General features: G+C 38.5%; 1 long non-coding RNA gene across 1 annotated transcript; it reads left to right on the top strand.

Moving 5' to 3' along the window:
* Nucleotides 1-3,742: 3,742 nt before the first annotated feature.
* LOC118706731 lies at nucleotides 3,743-20,528 on the top strand. The gene is made up of 3 exons (XR_004984111.2): nucleotides 3,743-3,753; nucleotides 10,281-10,286; nucleotides 20,335-20,528. It is a non-coding gene; the product is annotated as an uncharacterized LOC118706731 (long non-coding RNA).
* The last annotated feature ends 555 nt before the right edge of the window (nucleotides 20,529-21,083 follow it).

The following is a 21,083-nucleotide window of genomic DNA, read 5'->3' as shown; positions in this document are numbered from 1 at the left end:
GCTTCCCTGTCAGGGGCACCCTAATCAGCAGTCCCTCACCTTCTCCTGGAGTTTGCCTGTCTGTTAGCTTGCTAATAAACACTCCTAGCATGACCCTCAGCTGCTCTCTCTTTCTGCTTTGGGACAAAGCTCAGATCCCATCCATCTATTCTTCTGCCAATTTGTGTCTGTGTCCCAAGTATCTTTGTAACCCTTGATTTTCAGAGGGCCCTTGAAGTTGTTGATTTTAGGAGTTGGTAAGTCATTCTTTCTTCATAAAATCTTTGACGACAAGCTCCAATAGCTAAAGTAGACACAGCTTCCAATGAACAGGACAGCAGCTCCACTTCTCGAGACCACTAGGTAGAGGGCTCTTTCCCAGGGAACTCTCATTCTTTAACACACCCTGACCTGAGAGCCACCTGGCTGACTGATAGGTTCAGAGAGCCTGAGACTGGAGAGAGAAACCTGGGAGGAGACCGTTGCTGTCCTTGCAGAGAAAGACAAGGCGGTGAACCAGACAGCTGGTGACAGGGAAGGAGGAGCTGCAACAGAGGCACATTCAGAAGCGAACCATAACGGGGTGATGGTAGGAAGACTGCCAGGGCGCTGGGGAGGGTGTGAAGTTTTCAATGGCTGAGATGATGGTGGCCCGTCCCCTACCTGGGGCATCTGCCTTGTTACAAGTTTTTATGCTTTTTTGAGGTGGGCCTATAGTGCTATGAACTTCCCTCTCAGGATTACTTTCACTATGACCCTTAGATTTAGGATTGTTGTGTTTTCATTGTCATTTGTTTCTAAGATTCTTTTTATTTCTTCTTTGATCTTTTTGGTAACCCAATCATAGTATAATAGCATGCTATTTAGCCTCCATGTGTTTCATTGATTTTTATTGTAATTGATTTCTAATTTTAGGCCACTATGGTCTGAGAAGATACTTGATATGATTTCAGTCATCTTGAATTTGTAGAGACTCAGCCTGTATTCTTTTTTCTCTATTTATTTTGTTTATCACTAACATGTATATGTCTTCTAACAGATATAAAGAAAATTAGAATTAAATTTATCTGGGTAAATTTTATTTACCCAGATCCAGTGGCTGCATAAGATCCAAGAATCTTATGCAGCCACTGGATCTATGCTTTTAAACAATGCTAAATGTTAAATGAATGAAACACTGGTGACATTACATTTTAACTACTTTGTGAATAAACATGGTTTTTAAATTAAACATCATGTGTTATCACTGTGTTTTTTTTTCTTATTTATTTGATTTAGATAATGCTTAAATAGAATACCACAACTTGGCAAAGGTTTTGAGTCCAAACATGGATTGGAATCACCTCTTTTTCAATTAGTAATTGCAAACTAGAGATAACAATACCCACCTTATAAGACTTTTATTAGAATTTTAAAAATAAGGTGTAAAGATGCCTGTTGTTTTGCCTGGTACATAATAAATATTTTATAATTGGTAATAATTACACCCTAGATAGCAATAATTTTATCTTTTCACTTAAAATATCAATAGTGACTGTTGTCTTGTAGTCACATATTTTATGCAGCTATTGCCAGGATTCCTCTAGAGAAGCTAACTAACCTTCAGAAAGTTTTATTTATAGTTCCAGTGTTAGGAGGACAGAGTCAAACATTTCAGTGTTACAAGATTTCTAAATTGATTAAAATACTCATATTTTATAAAACTTATAATATTTTGTGTGGCTCTACATGTCAAAAGCACAGCTTATGTTCTATAGGCCAGTGTTTATGTAACAATATATAACCTCTTACACTGAAATGAGGATTTGTCATTCAAGATAAATAAAAACCATCAATTTTAAGTAGTGTTACAAGCCTGGCAAACATAATTGTAAAATACATATCCCAAATGCATGTTGCATAAATAGCCGTTTCCTGACTTTTATGGTATAATTTTTGACCCACAGAATTTAATACCATGTTATGATGAGCAGTGAATAAATAAGATTTTGTATTATAAGCCTAAATCTTTTGAATATTAAGGTTTCATTTGACAGAAACTTATGATTATGCCCATCTCAATAATATTAAAATTGTAAGATGAATGTCCAAAGCTATTATTAAGTGTACTATAGCAAGTTTGTTATATTTTTTAGTTTATATAGAGAAATAAATTGCCTTTGTTTTAGAGCCCTTAAATTTGAAAATGCAATAAAAACCTAATTAACCAATTTATCACAAATACCAAACAGGCCAATGATTTTGGTAATTATCAAGAGAACTCAATTTTTGCTTTACTATGCAAATTTTATTTGCTGAGCTGAATTGAAGATCATTAAAATTATGTACAATACACTGCTTACTGAACCATGACAAAACCACTTTTAAAACCAATTAATTGAACTTAATAAAGTTTTCAATTATTTTTACTTATTAACATTCCCTTGAAGTTAATGATGTGATCTTTATTTTGACTAGGAGGAATCAGTAAAAAATTTAGAAGAAAATTAAATTTCAATCATTTGAAATAACCAGGACTTCCTAACAGCTAAACAAATTATTTTCTTGATCCAAATCTGACCAAAAGAGCCCCACAATAAATTATTTGTACACTTTGTTAAACAATTTTCCAACCAAAACTTTTTATATTTTAAATAAGTTAGAAATTTAAGGTGTCTGTGTTGATTTAATTTTCTGCTCTACCAGGAAAATATGTAAGAGAAATTGCTTCTTTCTAGACAAGTTCAATTTCCTGACTAGGGCAGATATTGCGCCATCTGTTGTGCACTTTGTGGTGCCTGTGAATGTCATTTTTGTCTCTTTTCTCTATATAAAAAAAAAAAAAAAAAAAAAAAAAAAACCTGCCAAGAGTCACCTATGAAATGACCTGTTGCTCTGTGCTCTTTCACTGGCATATGCAAAGGTGATTATATTAGTAAGGGTATTTTCTACTTCTCATTAAATTTAAGAAGATCGTTTGGTAATTCAGATGTCCTGAGGAGTAGTTAACTGGTTGCCTGTCATAGGTTTTATAAAATTACATTTATTGTGGTGAGTTCATCCCAGTCTAAAGTCTGATTCTAAGACTAATAGGTCTAGAATATTGATTTGTTAATATTCTGAAATTGTGTGTACTCAAATTCTCAATACTTAAACCAGAAAACATATTATTGATATTTTATAATTTCTATTGTATATAGACTCTATTAGCATTTCTTTGAGGTTAATGATGTAATTTTTCTTTTGACCTGAACAGTGATTAAACTAACAAGTCTTTGGACTTAGTGTCTGTGCTTAAACCTCAAATCTTCTATTTCCTGCCACTGATATATCTGTTAATTTCTGTAATGTCTCAGCTTCTTCAAGTGCATCTGAGAATGACTATATTGGCCTCATAAAAACGGTTATAAGTTTTATGGTCTCAGGTCTTCCATTGAAGACTTTAATCTATTTTGAATTTATTTTGGTATATGGTGAAAGAAAGTGGTCCAATTTTATTTTTTCCAGTTTCCTCAACACCACTTATTGAAGAGACTGCCTTTATCCCATTTAATATCCTTGCCTCCTTTGTAGTAAATTAATTGACTCTACAAATGAGGATTTATTTGTGAGCTCTCTATTATATTCTAATGATCTATATTTCTGTTTTTATTCCAGCACCATTTTTTTAAAAATTATTGTAGCTTATAGCATAGTTTGATATGAGGAAATGTGATGCCACACACACACTTTTATTTCTCAAGTTCTATTTGGCTATTCAGGGTCTTTTATGGTTGTATATAAATTTTAAAGTTAGTTGTCCCCTCATCAATTTCATAACAAAATTACCTTGAGCAAATTGATGTTATTGGAGGATGTGCTGTATTAAGTCAACAATGGAAATAACAAATCTAAAGATAGTATTTTAATATACAATAAAAAGACACTAAACCGATCCTTAATAAATTGCATAAATGAATATATAAGCACAATTATATAAAAGATAATTTAAAAAAATTATTTGCTATTAATTGTCACAGTAAAAATTAGAAACAATTTGAATGCCTATATATCAGGATATTAAATAAATAAATTATGTATGCTATCTATACTAATAAAAGGGTGATATGCTATTTAATATTTAGATCAACCAGACCAGACATCTTCTGGACATCCTTCCAAACAAAACCACAGTGGCTGTGAGGGCTGAGGAGGGCCAGCAACCACAGCTGCTAGGAGACTGGTGGCCAGCAATGGCAGCAGTAGTGGAGTGATGGAGGCAGCGCCTTCTTTAATTCCCATGAATACTGTAGATGGAACAGTATTTATGGGAATTGAAGAAAAGGAATTATTTTGGAGGTATAATTGATAGGATGTTATGAAGTGACTGAATGTGAGCAATGAGAGAAAAATAAGTCAAGTATAATGTGGGGGTTTCTATAGGTTAAATGATGGTGTTATTAATATATATATATATATATATATATATATATATATATATATATATATATGGAAGACTGGAAGAAGAACAGGTTTAAGTAGAGATGAAAATGATGGATTTATCTATGACTGTGAATATACAGCTAGGTTGCTTTAGTGTAACACTAGTATTAAGCTTTCATTCTATTATGTCATGCCCCAGTGACATTAGAAATTTTAAGTAAACATCAAAATTCTGTAAAATATTATTCTAATTATTTCTCTGTCAACTTCAAACATGCTAAAATCATTACCAATCCGATCAATACTTCATTCATCAAGGTCAGATGATGTGCTGTTGGTTAAATCTAAAAAATTCTACTCTTTACTCTCTCCTTTGAGACTCAGACTCTTTCCAAAACTGAAACAAAATGATTAGTGTGCTTTTCTCCACTGAAGAAGTCTATACATAAATCAACATTTTTACCTTAATAATATTAGAAAACTATCAGAAAGCTAAATCTAATTAAGAATGTGAAATGTAAATAAATATTTAAAACAAATGATTTCCGTTTAAGAAATATAGAGTGCCATCTTTCTTTTTACTTTAGTTGAAAGATATGTCATTTCCATTTTTCTCTCTCCAATAATTATTAAAATTGTATTATTCAAAGGGCATTTCAATAGGGTGTGGTAGCTACAGTGATGTGTGAATACAAAGAATGTAATGGGAGTACTTTTCTAAAATTAATCTTTACTGTTGAAAGTATTACAGATGTCACATTTTTTCCCCATTGACCCCATCCATCCTACAAACTCCCCTGACCTTCTCCACACTATTGTCTGTGTGCATGGGTTATGCATATATGCTATAAGTTCTTGGGAGTACTTTTGAGGAATGCATTGCTTACTGTTAGAGGTAGTGGAAAGTTACCCTAAAGCCGTGGTCGGTAAACTGTGGCTCACGAGCCACATGCAGCTCTTTGGCCCCTTGAGTGTGGCTCTTCCACAAAATACCCAAGCCTGGGTGAGTCTATTTTGAATCAGTGGCATTAGAAGAAGTTTAAGTTTAAAAAATTTGGTTCTCAAAAGAAAATGCAATTGTTGTAATGTTAATATTTGGCTCTGTTGACTAATGAGTTTGCCTACCACTGCCCTAAAGTAATGACATCTTAGAAGAGAACATTAAGCATGGAGGGGCTAACCAGATGAAGAGAAGATAAGCATAAGTATGTACATGATAGAAGGAATAAATTAAGTGAAAGTGGGAGCCCAGTATATGAATTTGTGCATGGGTGTGTCCCTCAGCCTGATTGGTAATCAGGGTCGATTGGGGCTGTCTCACTTAGTCCCGATTAGGACTGACTGGCTCAGGGGAGGGACTGTAGGAGGTTGGCTGTGGGAGTGCACTGAGCACCAGGGAGCAGCTCCTGCATTGAACATCTGCCCCCTGATGGTCAGTGCATGTCATAGCTCCCGGCTGGCCATCTGGTTGTCTGATCATCCACTCTTCCTGTGGTAATGGTTTTATATATAGAGATAAGTGGCTGCATACACGTCAGTGTAACCAAACCAAAGTGAGCAATCAGGAAATGGTAAGAGATAAAAATAAATACAAAATAGATCCAAGTTATGTAAGATCTAGTAAACAATGTTAGGTATTCAGACATCATTCTATACATAATTGGATGTCTTAATTAGTATAATTGCATAGTTAGACTAGAATTTTTGAAAGCTCCCTCAGGCTGAGGGGTAGAATATAAATTGGAGAGAAAGAAAGCTGAAAAGAAAGATACAACACTTCTTAAAACTGTCTTTAAAATAAACATTTTCTTTTTCTAAAAAAGTCATAGGAGTAGTTTAATATTTATATCTAGACAAAAATCAATATAATTGATGTGAAAATTAACCAACTAAACTTTTTAATAAGGGCAAATGTATTTAATGTCATAAAAGATAATAGTAATAAATTTCCTGAAAAAGTTCACCTAAGACATTGAACCACCAGCGATTTGAGTGAATCCATTTTATCATTTTTAGGTGTAAGCCTATTGCAGACTGGCTGGCACATTTAACCCCAATGGGCAGTTGATTTAAAGAATAATTGATAGCCTATCCAAGACATAGAGGTTTATTTTCTGTAAATGAATCACAACCTTTCAAAAATCAAATTAATTACACTTAGTTTTCTAAAACAGTATCACAGAATCATAGGATGTCCAAAAATTGGAGTTAACCTATTTTAGTAATCAGCTGCCCCTGACTTTGAGTGGGTTATATCTAATGGATCTTTAGGTTTCTCTCTGTCATACACACACACACACACACACACACACACACACACACACACACTAACACACATGCATGTACACACACACAATTGCATATTTAGCCTATGTTAGGTAGGCAAGACAGAAAAAGAGACTATCAACATCAATATTTCCCAAACTGGTGTACTATCAACTACTGTTCTGGCACAGAGTTGTGCCATGTTTCCATAAGTTTAGGAAGCACTGGATTGAATAGATTTATATAGGTTTCCTTACTATAGGACTTCCGAAAGACTGCCTTAAGGAACATTGTGTCTTCCTAAGAGATATAGAAGATAGCATATTCCATACTTTTTTCACCATAGATAGAACAATTAACATCTAGGAATGTTCTGTGGGACTCCAAATTTTGCTAAAATAATGGATATGCATTGTTAATTAGGTTTAACAAACATTAAAAACCTGCAATATTATAGTTATTTTAGTTGGTATTGTCCCAAATCAATAAAATTTTAATATGCTTGCTCCTATATGCTACTTCTCTATGCTACAGTAATGACTAAGTCTCATAAACGTAAGTGTCTGTTCATTCCCTGAAGGAATGGAAAGTTTTCTTTAAGTAAATGCTTCTCAGGCCTATTTTTTTTTTTACTGATTATGGTCTCACATAATTGTCCTTATTCCCCCCATTCCCATCTCAAACTCCTCCCTAGATATGCCCCCCAACCCCCGTTGTCCATGGCCACTGGCTAGGCCCATATGTATGCACACAAGTCCTTTGGTTGATCTCTTCCCCTTACCCCCATCCACCCTTACTTTCCCTCTGAGGTTTGAGAGTCTGATCACTGGTTCTCTTTCCCTGGGTCTGTTTATGTTGTTCATTATGTGTGAGATCATGTGATCCAAGAAATACACAGGCCTATTTTTAAGGTATCACCCAAAGTTGGAGAATTCCTAAATGCCCTCTTCACTTCTTCTAAATACTTTGGTTCCTGTCCATTTACATGTATGTTTCCCTCACTAGACTATGAATTCCTTAAGGGTAACAACCTTGTAATCTTATTTTCCTACCCAAACAGAATTTGATACAATGCATAACATATAATAGTTCTCAATAAATTATCATTGAATGTTTCAGGAATGGAACTTGGAATAACTTATTCCCAGCATTTCCACAATTACATAAATGCCATTGATTCAGCTTTTTCATTTTTCTGAAGAGGGAACAAATTAGGAATCCAGAGTGACCATTTTAGAATGTCAGATCATGACATGTTAGAGCTAAAAATTAAAAACATATAATGTCAAAATGGGGTTCATGTGACCTTGAAGGCATATGAAGCCTCTCTAAGAGGTACTATAGCATCAATAGTTTAAAAAGAATCAAATTTTAGGTTTCAACTGAAATAAATTGTCTTTGTTAAAATTGTTTTGCATAAAAAGAAGATGCTATAGAGGCTTTTCTTTCTCACTATCATTTTTGCATTTCACCTTTTATTTACAAAAGAAGAACATGGCTCTTACCTACTTGGGACACTGCTTTAGGACTCTGCCTCAGGTTACAAAGTATTTGGGTTGCCCAATAAAGGAGTCATTTTAAATATTCTTGTTAAGAAGATAAATAATAGTAAAGACTAAGTAATAAATTGTTTTGCAAATAAAATAGGTTCCAATTTTTTGCTTTTATTGAAGTTGGACATAAGTTATTAGCTGATAGAACATTAAAAACTTTAATGGTACATCACTATATTACTTGGAAGAAGTTTAAATAATTGAAAAAACAGTGTTATAACAAAATTATTTCCATCCCAATCTCTTTAAAAAGAAGCTTGCATTTATTGGAAACTTTGATTAATAAAATTACGTAGGTTTCAGGCTTATAGTTCTATAATCTGCTATATAAGTGAATAAGTTGTCCCATTGATTATATTTATAAAGAAAAATAAAGATAGGAAAATAGTTTACTCTAAATGCTGTGTCATTTTTATCAATAATAAATATTCATCTTCAAATGTATGTGCTAATTGAAAATATTCCCCTTCATTGCTTTAAGAGAGGTACTTCTAATAAAATTTTACTTTTTATGATTAATAATTATTTTTTTAAATGTTAAATATTTTTGTTTTGCTCAATTGTATATTTCTAATAAGTTTAATCATAATCCAGTATAGTAGACACATTTTAACACTTAGAACCTCATAGTCATTTAAGGTTAAAATAAATATTAATTCATACCCTATCTAATGATAGAGTAATATGCAAATTAACCATCACTCTGCAACAAAAATGATGGCCCCCATAGCCACAAGATGGCAGCGCCAAGTCCTCTAAGCCCCACTGCTGGAGTGTCTGGGCCTGTCCATCCGAGGGGGCAGATCTAGCCTCCCCACTCCATCGGTGCTGCAGCTTATGGGCCCGTCAGTCCTGTGAAGGTTCACAGGAACCAAGCAGTGAAGCTGAATCTGCCCCCAGACATGGCAGACAGAGCCCGGACAGCAGGGCTTGGGAGCTTCCTTAGCACAGAGGTGGTGGGACACCCCCAGGCCCAGCAGACAGAGCTGAGACAGCAGGGCTTGGGGGTTTCTTTCACAAGGTGATGACTGTGAAACCCCAGGCCCGGCAGATAGAACCCAGACAGCAGGGCTACCCAGTTTAGCACAGTGAATAGAGTGTTTGCCTGTGGACTGAAGGATCCCAGTTTCAGTCCTGGTCAAGGGCACAAACCTCAGTTGCAGGCTAATCTCTGGCCCCAGTAAGAACACATGCGGAGGGAACCAATTGATGTGTCTCTCTACATCCATCTTTCTCTCTCTGACTCTCCCTCTCCTTTCCACTCTCTCTAAAACTCAATGGAAATATATCCTAGGGTAAAAATTAACATAAACAAAAAGATAATAATAATAATAAAATACATTTAGTTAAGATAAAATTCAGTGAGTGAAGTGGAAAGGAAATACTAGTATGAATTCTGGAAGAAAAAATGAATGATGCTGATTTGATGCAGGTCTTCCTGAGGTACAGGGACCTGAACATCTGTCACCCACTGGGGTTCTTCACTTCCGTCAGTAAAATACAGGCCAGCATAGATTTTTAAAGTAAAATTGAGTTAATTAGTGAGACAGAAGCAGTGAGACAGAAAGGACCACTCCACAGACAGAGCTGTCCCCCTTTACCAAAATTTGCTTCTTTTATTGAGGTTCATTTAATTGGGGGGGGGGGGGAGGAAGGGTATTAAATGAAGGGGAGAAATATTCAGTATCTTCCACAGAAAGAGGTAGTGACTTCTCAGGGGAGCTCCATTGGCCATTTTGTGTCCTTATAACTGCTTTCTGTTTCCCATAATGATGGCAATGGAAGAGGGGAGTATAATTTAGCATGCTAATGTATTACAATAAGCATATAATAAGGCTAGGATTATGTTAGGTGAAATTAGTCACCATGGAGCGGAGCTGGTGGCTGCTGGTTTTAAGCTATAAATCCGGTGTGTGGGAAGTGTCTTCTTTCTTGGCAGCTCCTGTAGCTTTTATCGATTACAGCTGTTCTGCTACAAACCCTATTTCAGAGTTTCTTGTAAAGGGATTAAGGAAAGAAAAAAAAACAAACCTCACAGTAACAGACCACAGTATAGTGATTGCCAGAGGAAAAAGGGGATAGGGAGAGGTTGAAAAGGGTAAATGGTGATGGAAGGAGACTTAAGGTGGTAAACACACAATATAATTTACAGATAATATGTTGTAGAATTGTACACCTGAAACCTATATAATTTTATTAACTAATTTCACCCCAATGAATTCAATTATTCAAAGCAAAGGCTGAAAAAAACATATTCATGTGTTGTTTTTAAGTCGATTATGACAGCAGACTGGAAAGGATCAATGGAATGAAAAAGAGGACATGTGTAATATTTCAATAACAAATTACTAAAAGATAAAAAATGGATTATGATAGCATCAAAGTATAAGGTAGTTAGAATCCAGCACATACATTTTAAAGAGGGCTGTGACTATTTTATTTAAAAATACTATTGTTTACAATATGTTAGAAACTATGTTTTTGCTGCTATTTAAATAAATTAAAAAAAAATCTTTGATGTCAACTTCAAAATATGCAAAGGAGTATGTCCACTTTCAAAAACTGTTTTGGAAGATATATGAGCAAAAATGGTAATATTCTTTTTATATAAAGAGTATATTTTCAAAAAAAGAGAAGTGTAATTCCAGCTTCTTATTGTGAGCTCAGATAACAACCAATAAGGCCAGGTACACCTTATTGACCCAGCCACAATATCTATAATAATAAAAGCATAATATGCTAATTAGACCCAACAGCTGAACAGCCTTTTGGATGTAAGTCTGGGCATCCTTCTGGATGATTTTCCAGTAGAAGTCACAGTGGCGGGGGCTGAGATAGAGGCCGTTAGGGGCAATCAGGCAGGCAGGCAAGCAGTTAAGGGGGATCAGGCAGGCAAGCAGAGTGTTTAGGTATATGAGACAGGTAGGTGAGCAGTTAAGGGGGATCAAAGAGGTAAGCAGAGTGTTTAGGTGTGGGAGGAAGGCAGGTGAGTGGTTTGGGGTGATCAGGGAGGCAGGAAGAGTGGTTAGGGGCAATCAAGCAGGCAGGCAGATGAGCAGTTAGGACCCAGCAATCCTAGATTGTGAGAGGGAAGGCTGACTGCTAGTTTAAGCCCCATCCCTGTGGGATTGGGTGTAAACTGGCAGTGGGATTTCCTCCAAGGGGTCCTGGATTTCGAGAGGGTGCAGGACAGGCTGAGGGACCTCCACCCTCCAATGCACAAATTTCATGCACCAGGCCTCTAGTCAATTATAACAGACTTAATGCAGTGCTTTGTTTTATTTCATTTTATTTTTTAATATATATTTTTATTGATTTCAGAGATGAAGGGAGAGGAAGAGAGATAGAAAGGGAATCATTGATTGGCTGCCTCCTGCATGCCCACCACTGGGGATTGACTCCACAACCAAGGCATGTGCCTTTGACCGGGATCGAACTGGGGACCCTTCAATCCAGACACTGATGCTTTATCCACTAAACCAAATCAGCTGGGGCTGGAGTTCTGTGATTTTATTTGTATAGTAAATCAGCATAAATTAATTTTAATCAGATGCCATAAAGGTTGAATACTCACTAACAAATTGGCAAATACCTGATTAAATTGGGTTATCAAGAAAACAAAAAGAATCAAACAAACCTTCTGTGCTTTGATTATTTCAGCCCTTTTAATGAGCATTTGAACTGGATTGGCAAGCTACCTCCAACACTTTTTGTAACAAGGTAACAAATGAATTAATATAGTTTTGATTATTTATTCAGATACATGCTTCCATTGCTCAAAGTCATTTAATTGTACATCTATGCACATATCAACTTATATTGACTATTTTATGCAGCAGCATTTTATGTTCAGAAATATGTTAATTCCAAGCAAGAAGGCCTTGTGTGAAGGGTTGAGGAATAACCTGTTAAATTTCAATGTTATATGCACCATGTAAACCCTGTTGACAAATATTGATTTCCTGATTTTTTCCCTCAGAATAGCATAACAAATTAGAGTTATGGGTCTTTAAAATAAAATAGGCCTTTAGAAATACTAAGGAAAACACTTAGCTCTAAGTGATACATGAAAATGGAATGTTAGGACATAGTAAACTGAGTGGCCAGTTTACTATGATCTCTGAAAACACAATAATCTGGCCACTTAGTACATATTCTATACAATAAAAGTCTAATAAGCAAAGTGTCCCCTCAACCAGGAGTTCAACCAGAAGGCAGGCTAGCCAGCTACCCACGTCCACTCCCCCTGGCCAGGCTGGCTGGCCCCCACCCATGCATGAATTCATGTACCAGTCCTCTAGTATTTATGAATGTGTGTGTGTGTGTGTATACACACACACACACTAGAGGCTCGGTGCATGAAACTGTGCATGGGGGTGTGTGTCCCTAAGCCCAGCCTGCACCCTCTCCAATCTGGGATCCCTCTCACAATCCAAGACTGCTGGCTCCCAACTGCTTGCCTGCCTGCCTTCCTGATTGTTCCTAACTGTTTCTGCCTGCCAGCCTGATCACCCCCTAATCACTCCCCTGCCAGCCTGATTGATGCCTAACTGCTCCCCTGCCAGCCTGTTTGCCCCTAAATGCCCTTCCCTGCAGGCCTGGTCACCCTAACTGCCCTCCCCTAAAGGCCTGATTCCCCCAACTGCTCTTCTCTGCAGGCCTAGTAGCCCCCAACTGCCCTCCTCTACTGGCCTGGTCACCCCTACTTTCCTCCCCTGGAGACTTGATTGCCCCTAACTGCCTTCCCTTCCAGGCCTGGTTCCTCCCAACTTCCCTCCCCTGCTGGCCATTTTGTGGTGATCATCTTACGTCCACATGGGGGCAGCCATCTTTGACCACATAGGGGCAGCCATCTTGTGTGTTGGAGTGATGGTCAATTTGCATATTACTCTTTTATTAAATATATTATACACACACACACACACACACACACACACACAGAGTGGCCAAATTATTATGCATTCACCCATCATAATAATTTGGCCACTCAGTATATATAAAAGGCTAATATACTAAGAGTTCCTCCTACTGTTCCACGGTAACTACGATGTGCACTGACCTCCAGGAGGCAAATGCTCAACACAGGAGCTGTCAAGCTTCAGTGACTTGATAGCGGCGGTTATCGGGTAATGCACTCTGAAACCAGAGAGGAGGTAACCCAATTCCCCCCGGGAACATGATTCCACCTTTGGCTATGGGTTGTTGTTGCAGGGACACTGTCAACTGTGAATTCGGGTTACTACACACTTGCATTTGCATTCCGCACCCTGTATGACAGCAACTTTGAAGAGTCCCCTCTAGCACCCCAAGACCCCTTGGGGGATGTCAGAAAGCCAGTTTCGGCCTGATCCCCACAGGCCAGGCCAAGGGACCCCATTTGCCAAAGGGACCCCACAAGTACCCTTTAAGCTATGGTGCCACCCCAGGTGCAGCCAGCTGGGGAGAGGCCATAGGAGGTTAGCTCCAGGGCATGTACAGCCCTTCTTTCCTAGTCCTGTCCACCCCACTGGCCACATTCTAATTAATTTACTTTTAAATGTTCATGAATTGGTGTACCAGGTCACTAATAAGAAGATAAAATATACAGAATATATTATCTAATCTGTCTTCACTATCTCTTTACATAGAAGACAGACAGAAGGGATTCAATATGGGCACCTGAGTTCAGATTCCTATGTTAAAGGTTGCAGAATGCAGTCTCAGTGAGTTTTCTCAGTTATATGTGAGCTTTTGCAGTTATATTTTCTTTTTTCTATGCCAGTGTAACTTGGAGAACTAATTTGAGAAAAATAGATATTATTAAAAAGACATTTCTATTAATTTACTATATAGATATACATATAGATATAGATATAGATATAGATACAGATATAGACAGATAGATATAAATATATATTTAGATATAGATATATAGATATATAGATAGATATAGATATAGATATAGATATAGATATAGAGGCCTATGCATAAAAATTCATGCACTGATGGGGGTGTCCCTCAGTCCGGCCTACCCCCTCTCACAGTCTAGGAGCCCTTGGGGGCAGGAGGCAACCCGGCAATCAGGGGAAGGCAACGCCCCATTACACCTCTGCTGATGCCACTGTCAGCAACGCTAGCCTCAGCCAGCCCTGGTTACCTGAGCCTCAGGTGGACCTGGTTGGCTGGGAAGCCACCATCCAAGGCTTTCCTGCCCCTCAGGCTGGTCCTGGGAACCTGGGGGCTAAGAGGACTGAGGGACTCTGGAGGCAGCTGCACAGAGCAGCTGGGCCCACCTGGAGGCAGGTCCAGCCTTGCCACATGCCTGCCTCCCCAGTGGGGCTGAAGGGACTGCCATCTTGTGTCTGTGGATGTCACCATCTTTGAGATATGGGCTGTCAATCAGCATATTCCCTCCTTATTGGATGTGGGTGCTGCCATTTTGCAATGGTGTGAGGGTCAATTGGCATATTTCCTCTTTATTAGATACGATACCTTTTGGGTGATATGGTAATGTTTTAATTCAAAGGAGGCTTACAATTAAATGGAAAGGGTAACTTCTGGGGGAGGGCCAGCTGCTGTCATTCTTACAGACTTAGAAAAATTATTTGGTAGTAACATTGAGAGGGAGACCCAACTCTCAGAAGAATACCTGTATTGGTCAAGTTCACACACATACCAGAATTTCAATTTATTAATTTACAATGAGAAGTGAACTGTCAGATAAAGTTAATGTTCATATTTGCTGACTAGAGCATTCTGTACTTGCCAGAAAGTTACAGAGGATGCCAAATTATCATGTTTGCTTAATGAGTACAAAATAATAGCAATGAGAATTTAAAAATCCTCAGAAGTACCATATATAATAATTTGACTTGATGTACTCTTACCTAGTGTAGGAACACATTGCCAAAGGAACATGAATGCTTTGATCCTCTTAGCCAAGAATCTCTCTTTTTGGATAGTGGGTAGAAGGTTCTACCAAACACTTTTGCATCTGTGAATACAACATATTCTTTTGCTCACTCAACTCTTTCTATTTCAGATTTCCCCCCCAAATTTGTATGACATCAATTATTAAGCTTTTACTTCCCAAAATACAGTCATGATTTAGTTTTTCCTCCATAAGATTACTCTTAATTTTCCTTGATTGGAGTGTTTTGTTTTTTTCTTGGTATTTCATCACATATTTGCAATTTCTTGGGATTTGTCTATTATGGTTGGTCATATCTATTGTGAATAGATTTAATTAGTTGAGTATTAGAGGCAAACCTGTTTCCAAGTGAACTCAAAGTGCCATGCTGTATTAATATAAACTACTGAGAACAGGACCCACAGGACACCAAAGTAGTAACATGTCTATCATGTAGTGGGTGTTCCAAACATGTCTTGAATGAAACCTTATCCCCCAGGAACTGATGAAGACTAATACCTCACTTAAAAATAAGACAAATTTCTAGATTCCATATTTTCTGACATAAAGCTAAAACCTGATCACAAAAAGAGATTAAAAAGAAGCAGAAATTTTCTGTCATAAAGCTAATGTAAAATATCAGGTAAGAGATCATTTAGCTCCTTCCTTCCAGTTTATTTTATAGAGTAACAACAACCCTAAATATCTAACTTCACAGCAATGTTTTTAAAATTGGGATTGGGTGGGAGGAAGGGATAAAATGCTAAAGGCAGCTATGACAAGAGTAAAATATAATAGTTGAAAATAAGAAGGAAACAGTAAAAATATATGAACCACAGAACATTTTTGTTTTATGAATTTTTGACACTAGCTTCTCCTCCCTTACTGTCCTATGTAATTCAAAATTCAACTAGGAACTTTTGTTTGTGCTCATTTTTTAGTATCTATGATTACAGGATAATAAGGAAGAATGGTAGAAAGAAAAAAAATGATGAAATCCTAATTTTCAGGTTTTTTAATTGAAGTATAATTGAAAAACAATATTATATTAGCTTCAGGTTTACAACATAGTAATTACATGTCTATATACTTTATGAAGTGATGTCATCACCATAAATCTACCTACAAAGTTAATAAAATATTATTGACTGTTTTCCCCATTTTGTACATTACATCACCATGACTTACTTACTTTATAACTGATTCTTTATAAACATGTGCTAAGCAATCAAAGAGCAAAGGTTAGCAAAATTGGCTGGGGCATTAAATAGTACACATAGGTTGCACTGTATTTTAATTTATCATGAAGATATTTGTAATAAAATAAATGATCTTGGTAATGTTAATTTTACATCACTAGCAACATTTAATTATCTACAGGAAGTTCTTGGGTTATGTCCAACTTGACTTACTTCATTTTGTGGTTACGTTGCCATCACTCATTTATTTATAAATAAAAAATTTCATCATTTTGACATATGTACATATGTGCTTTATGCTTTTTGCTATTTATTTATCACGAGTGAAGGTCAGGAATTGTTATCTTTCTTTTTATTTTTTTACTGTTTCACTTCATTACTGGTGTGTATGTGCTCCATATGAGTGATGTAGGTGCTTATGTAGGTGGGTTTTGATTTATGGTGAAAATTGCACTGTAGGATTTCTGAAGTAACCTGAGGACCTACTATATATAGGTAATATGCAAATCGACTGGATGGCAAAACGACCTGTTGGCTATGACCCACACTGATCACTAGGGGACAGACTCTCAACACAAGAGCTGCCCCTAGCCCGCAGGCCCCGATCACCCAATTGGGGCCTGTAAGCCAACCTCTCAGTCCCTTCCCCCAGCCGGCAGGCTCTGATCACCCTATAGGAAATGGTGAACCAGGGTTGGGTGGCAGTGGACTCAGACAGCATCAGGCCCCAATTGCCCCACTGGATTCCCCACACATAGAGGGTGACCGGCAGCAGAGGGAGGCAGGGCCAGCTTCAGCAGCTAGGGAAGATCAGCCCTGATTGCAGGCCAAGCTTAGGGACCCTACCCATGTAAGAATTTTGTGTGCTAGGTCTCTAATATTCAAAGTTTTCAGCCAATGTGAGTCCAGATCTGGGTTCCTGGGTAAGGAATATGTGTGTGTTTTTTTTTTTTTTTGTTGTTGTTGTTGTTGTTTTTTAAGAATTGTAACTTTTTATTTTATTTTTATTAAGTATTAATCTTCACATAAGGGTATCTTTTTATTGATTTTAGAGAAAAGAATGGAGAGGGAGAAAGAGAGAAACATGAAATATTTATGTGAGAGAGAAACATTGATTGATTGCCTCCCATTCATCTCCAATTGGGGATTGAACTCACAATCTTTGGTTCCAATCAACTGAGCCACCCAACCAAGGCACTATTTTTTTTTAACTTTTTATTAAAATACTAGAGGCCCAGTGAATGAAATCCATGCATGGGGTGGGGGGGTGTCCCTCAGCCCAGTCTGCACCTTCTCCCATCTGGCAGGGGTCTTCAAACTACGGCCCGCGGGCCACATGCGGCCCGCAGAGGAGTCTGATCCGGCCCGCCAGGTTTTTTGGGCAGTGAGCGCAGCCGAGGTGTTACAGTTCGGCCGCCAGGACCTGCATATACACTGTCACTGCACGGCCGCTCTGACCCCTCTGCCTCTTTAAGAGCACAGTGCCTGCTGGGGCTCAGAGCGTGCGACATGCCCGCCGCACAGGCACGTCTGTGCTGTGCTGCGCAGCAATGATGTAAAAAGGCGCCTGCTTCACCCCCAGGCAACATGGTGTCTGTGTGCTGTGCCTGCCTGTCAGTGAGGTTCTCCTCCTCTCCCTCCACTGCCTTCACCAAAGGTCGGTCGAAAGTGCCATAGAAAGAAATTTTTGCCAGATGGGGGGTTTCTGCCCGATTGGGGGTGGGGGGTTGGTGACTCATATGAAAATTCCCCTTTGGGGGGGGGGTGTTCGGTGCTGAAATCAAAATTCTGCCAGTTGCGGTGGGGGCGGTGGGGGGTGGTTGGGAGGTCAGGGCTTCGGTGCTGAATTGCCCATATGGAAAATTCTGCCAGTTTTTGGGGGAAGGTGTTCGGTGCTGATATGAGAAATCAAAATTCTACCAGGTGGGGGGGGGGGGACTTGGACCAAGTCTCTTTGTGGAAGAATTGAGACTGACAGCATGCCGCCCCAGCCAACAGCCTTTTTTTTTTCCATGAGGCAACCCTGATCGCATCTTCCTACTAATATAGCCAGGCCCATTCCAAACCAGAAAGTCAACTCCAGTGTAAAAAGACGATTAAAGCCTTTTAAAGGGGTTTACATTAAAAATTTTATATGCATTTTGCATTTCCTTTTCAGTGTTCACATGCTGATTCCGAACATATCAATTTGGCCGTTATATAGGGAGATATAACCGAACCCCATCAGGGACTGAGCTGGTCCGCTTAGAAAAGCCTGCAAGAGGTAAGTGTCCACATCGGGGGCAGAGACCTACTAATGGGAGTTCATACACTGTGTGTGTGTGTGTGTATATATATATACACACACACATATTAGTATTTTACTAATAGCAATTTGGAATCCCTAGGAAACAATGATGTCAAGAAAAAGAAAAATTGACTCCGAGTGCAGGATATTCAAAGAACAGTGGACTTATGATTACTTTTTCACGCAGTACAAAAAAAAGCTGTGTGTCTGATATGCCAGAATATAGTTGCTGTGTTCAAAGAATACAATTTGCGACGCCACTATCAAACTCAACATAAAGATAAATATGATTGTTTGGTCGGAGAAGTGAGAAAAGATAAAATATTAAAACTGAAACATACACTGACAACTCAGCAAAATACTTTTGTGAAGCAGAAGCAGCTAAATATTTCATCACTGAGGGCAAGTTTTCAAGTTGCCAAGCTAATAGCGCGCAATGGCAGACCATTTGTGGAGGGAGAATTTGTTAAAGAATGCCTTCTTTCTGTTGCCAAAGAGATGTGTCCAGAGAAGGCCGATTTATTTAGTACAGTGAGTCTTTCAGGAGCTACAATGACATGAAGGATTGAAGAAATGGGAGACAATTTGCAGCACCATTTGCAAAACTCTGCAAAAAAACTTTGCTATTTTTCCTTGGCACTCGACGAAACCAATGATGTTCGTGATTCTGCCCAACTTCTCATTTTTATGCGTGGGACAAATGAGTATTTTGAAGTCACAGAAGAGCTTGCTGCACTGCAAAGTATCAAAGGTGCAACCACAGGAGTGGATATATATGAAAAGGTTTGCCAAACTGTGAATGGTTTGGAGCTGGACTGGGCTAAACTAGCCAGTGTGACAACTGATGGTGCTCCTAGCATGGTGGGGTCTAAGAGAGGAGTAATTGCTCACATTAAACAAGAGATGGACAAACATAACCATCCTCATCCAATTGCCATACACTGCCTCATCCACCAACAAGCGCTGTGTTTTAAATCACTGAAGTGGGACTCTGTTATGAAAATTGTGGTATCTTGTGTTAATTTCATTAGAGTTCATGCACCAAACCACAGACAATTTCAGGAATTTCTGTCTGAGCTAAATGTTGCCCATGAGGATGATCTGTACCACACAGAAGTCCGTTGGCTGAGTAGAGGGAGAGTTTTGAAATGTTTCTATGACTTACTTCTGCAGATTACAGCTTTTCTACTTTCAAAAAACAAAGAAGTACCAGAGTTCAATGATGCAGAATGGAAATGGCACCTTGCCTTTCTGACAGATATAACAGAGCTACTCAACAGTTTCAATCTGCAACTTCAAGGAAAGGGGAAGCTCATCTGTGATATGGCATCGCATGTGAAAGCATTTGAAGTAAAATTAGGCCTTCTCATCAAACAAGTAAAGGAGGGAAACTTCAGCCATCTCCCAACAATTCAAAACCTGTCAGCGGACAAATCATTGGTTGCATTCCCAAAGAAAACATGTGTGGATTCACTGGAATCGTTGCAAAAGGAGTTTCAATTTAGATTCAAAGAGCTTCATCTCCATGAACAGGACATAGAGCTGTTTCATAACCCATTTTCTGTTGAGATTGAAAATGTCCTTACAATTTACCAAATGGAACTGGCTGAACTGCAGAATTGTGACTCTCTGAAAGACGCATTCAAGTCAAGTAGCCTTCTGAATTTCTATGCATTTCTCCCCTCTGAGACATATCCAAATATCAGGAACCATGCACTCAAAATGGTAACCATCTTTGGTAGCACTTATGTCTGTGAACAGACTTTTTCAAGAATGAAACATCTGAAATCTCCAACCAGATCAAGATTAACTGATGCCCACTTGCATCACTTCTTACGACTAGCAGTGACAAATATGGAACCGGACATTGACCATCTCATTAGCCAAAAGCAGGCCCACAGTTCCCATTGAAATACTAGTAAGTGATCTGTTTATTTATAAATGTTCTTCATTTTATTTATATTGTATTTTTTACCTTTTTGTGAAATAAGATATGTGCAGTGTGGGTAGGAATTAGTAGTTCATATAGTCCGGCCCTCCAGCTCTCTGAGGGACCGTGATCTGGCCACCACTTTAAAAAGTTTGAGGACCCCTGCCTTAAGGAATGTTAAACTGCCTGTTTAGACCCAATCCCATTGGGTCTAAATGGGCAGTCGGACATCCCTCTCACAATCCAGGACTGCTGGCTCCCAACTGCTCACCTGCCTGCCTTCCTGATTGCCCCTAACCACTTCTGCCTGCCAGCCTGATCATCCCCTAACCACTCCCATGCCAGCCTGATTGATGTCTAACTGCTCCCCTGTCAGCCTGTTTGCCCCCAACTTCCCTCCTCTGCTGGCCTGGGCACCCCTAACTACCCTCCCCTACAGGGTTGATCACTTCCAACTGCCCTCCCCTGCTTGCCTGATCCCTCTCAACTGCCTTCCCTTCCAGGCCTGGTGCCTCCCAACTTCCCTCTCCTGCTGGTCGTCTTGTGCCGGCCATCTTGTGTCCACATGGGGGAAGGACCT

Source organism: Pipistrellus kuhlii, unplaced genomic scaffold (assembly GCF_014108245.1).
Source record: "Pipistrellus kuhlii isolate mPipKuh1 unplaced genomic scaffold, mPipKuh1.p scaffold_m20_p_54, whole genome shotgun sequence".
Lineage (NCBI taxonomy): Eukaryota > Metazoa > Chordata > Mammalia > Chiroptera > Vespertilionidae > Pipistrellus > Pipistrellus kuhlii.
This window is presented reverse-complemented; position numbering and strand designations above follow the sequence as displayed.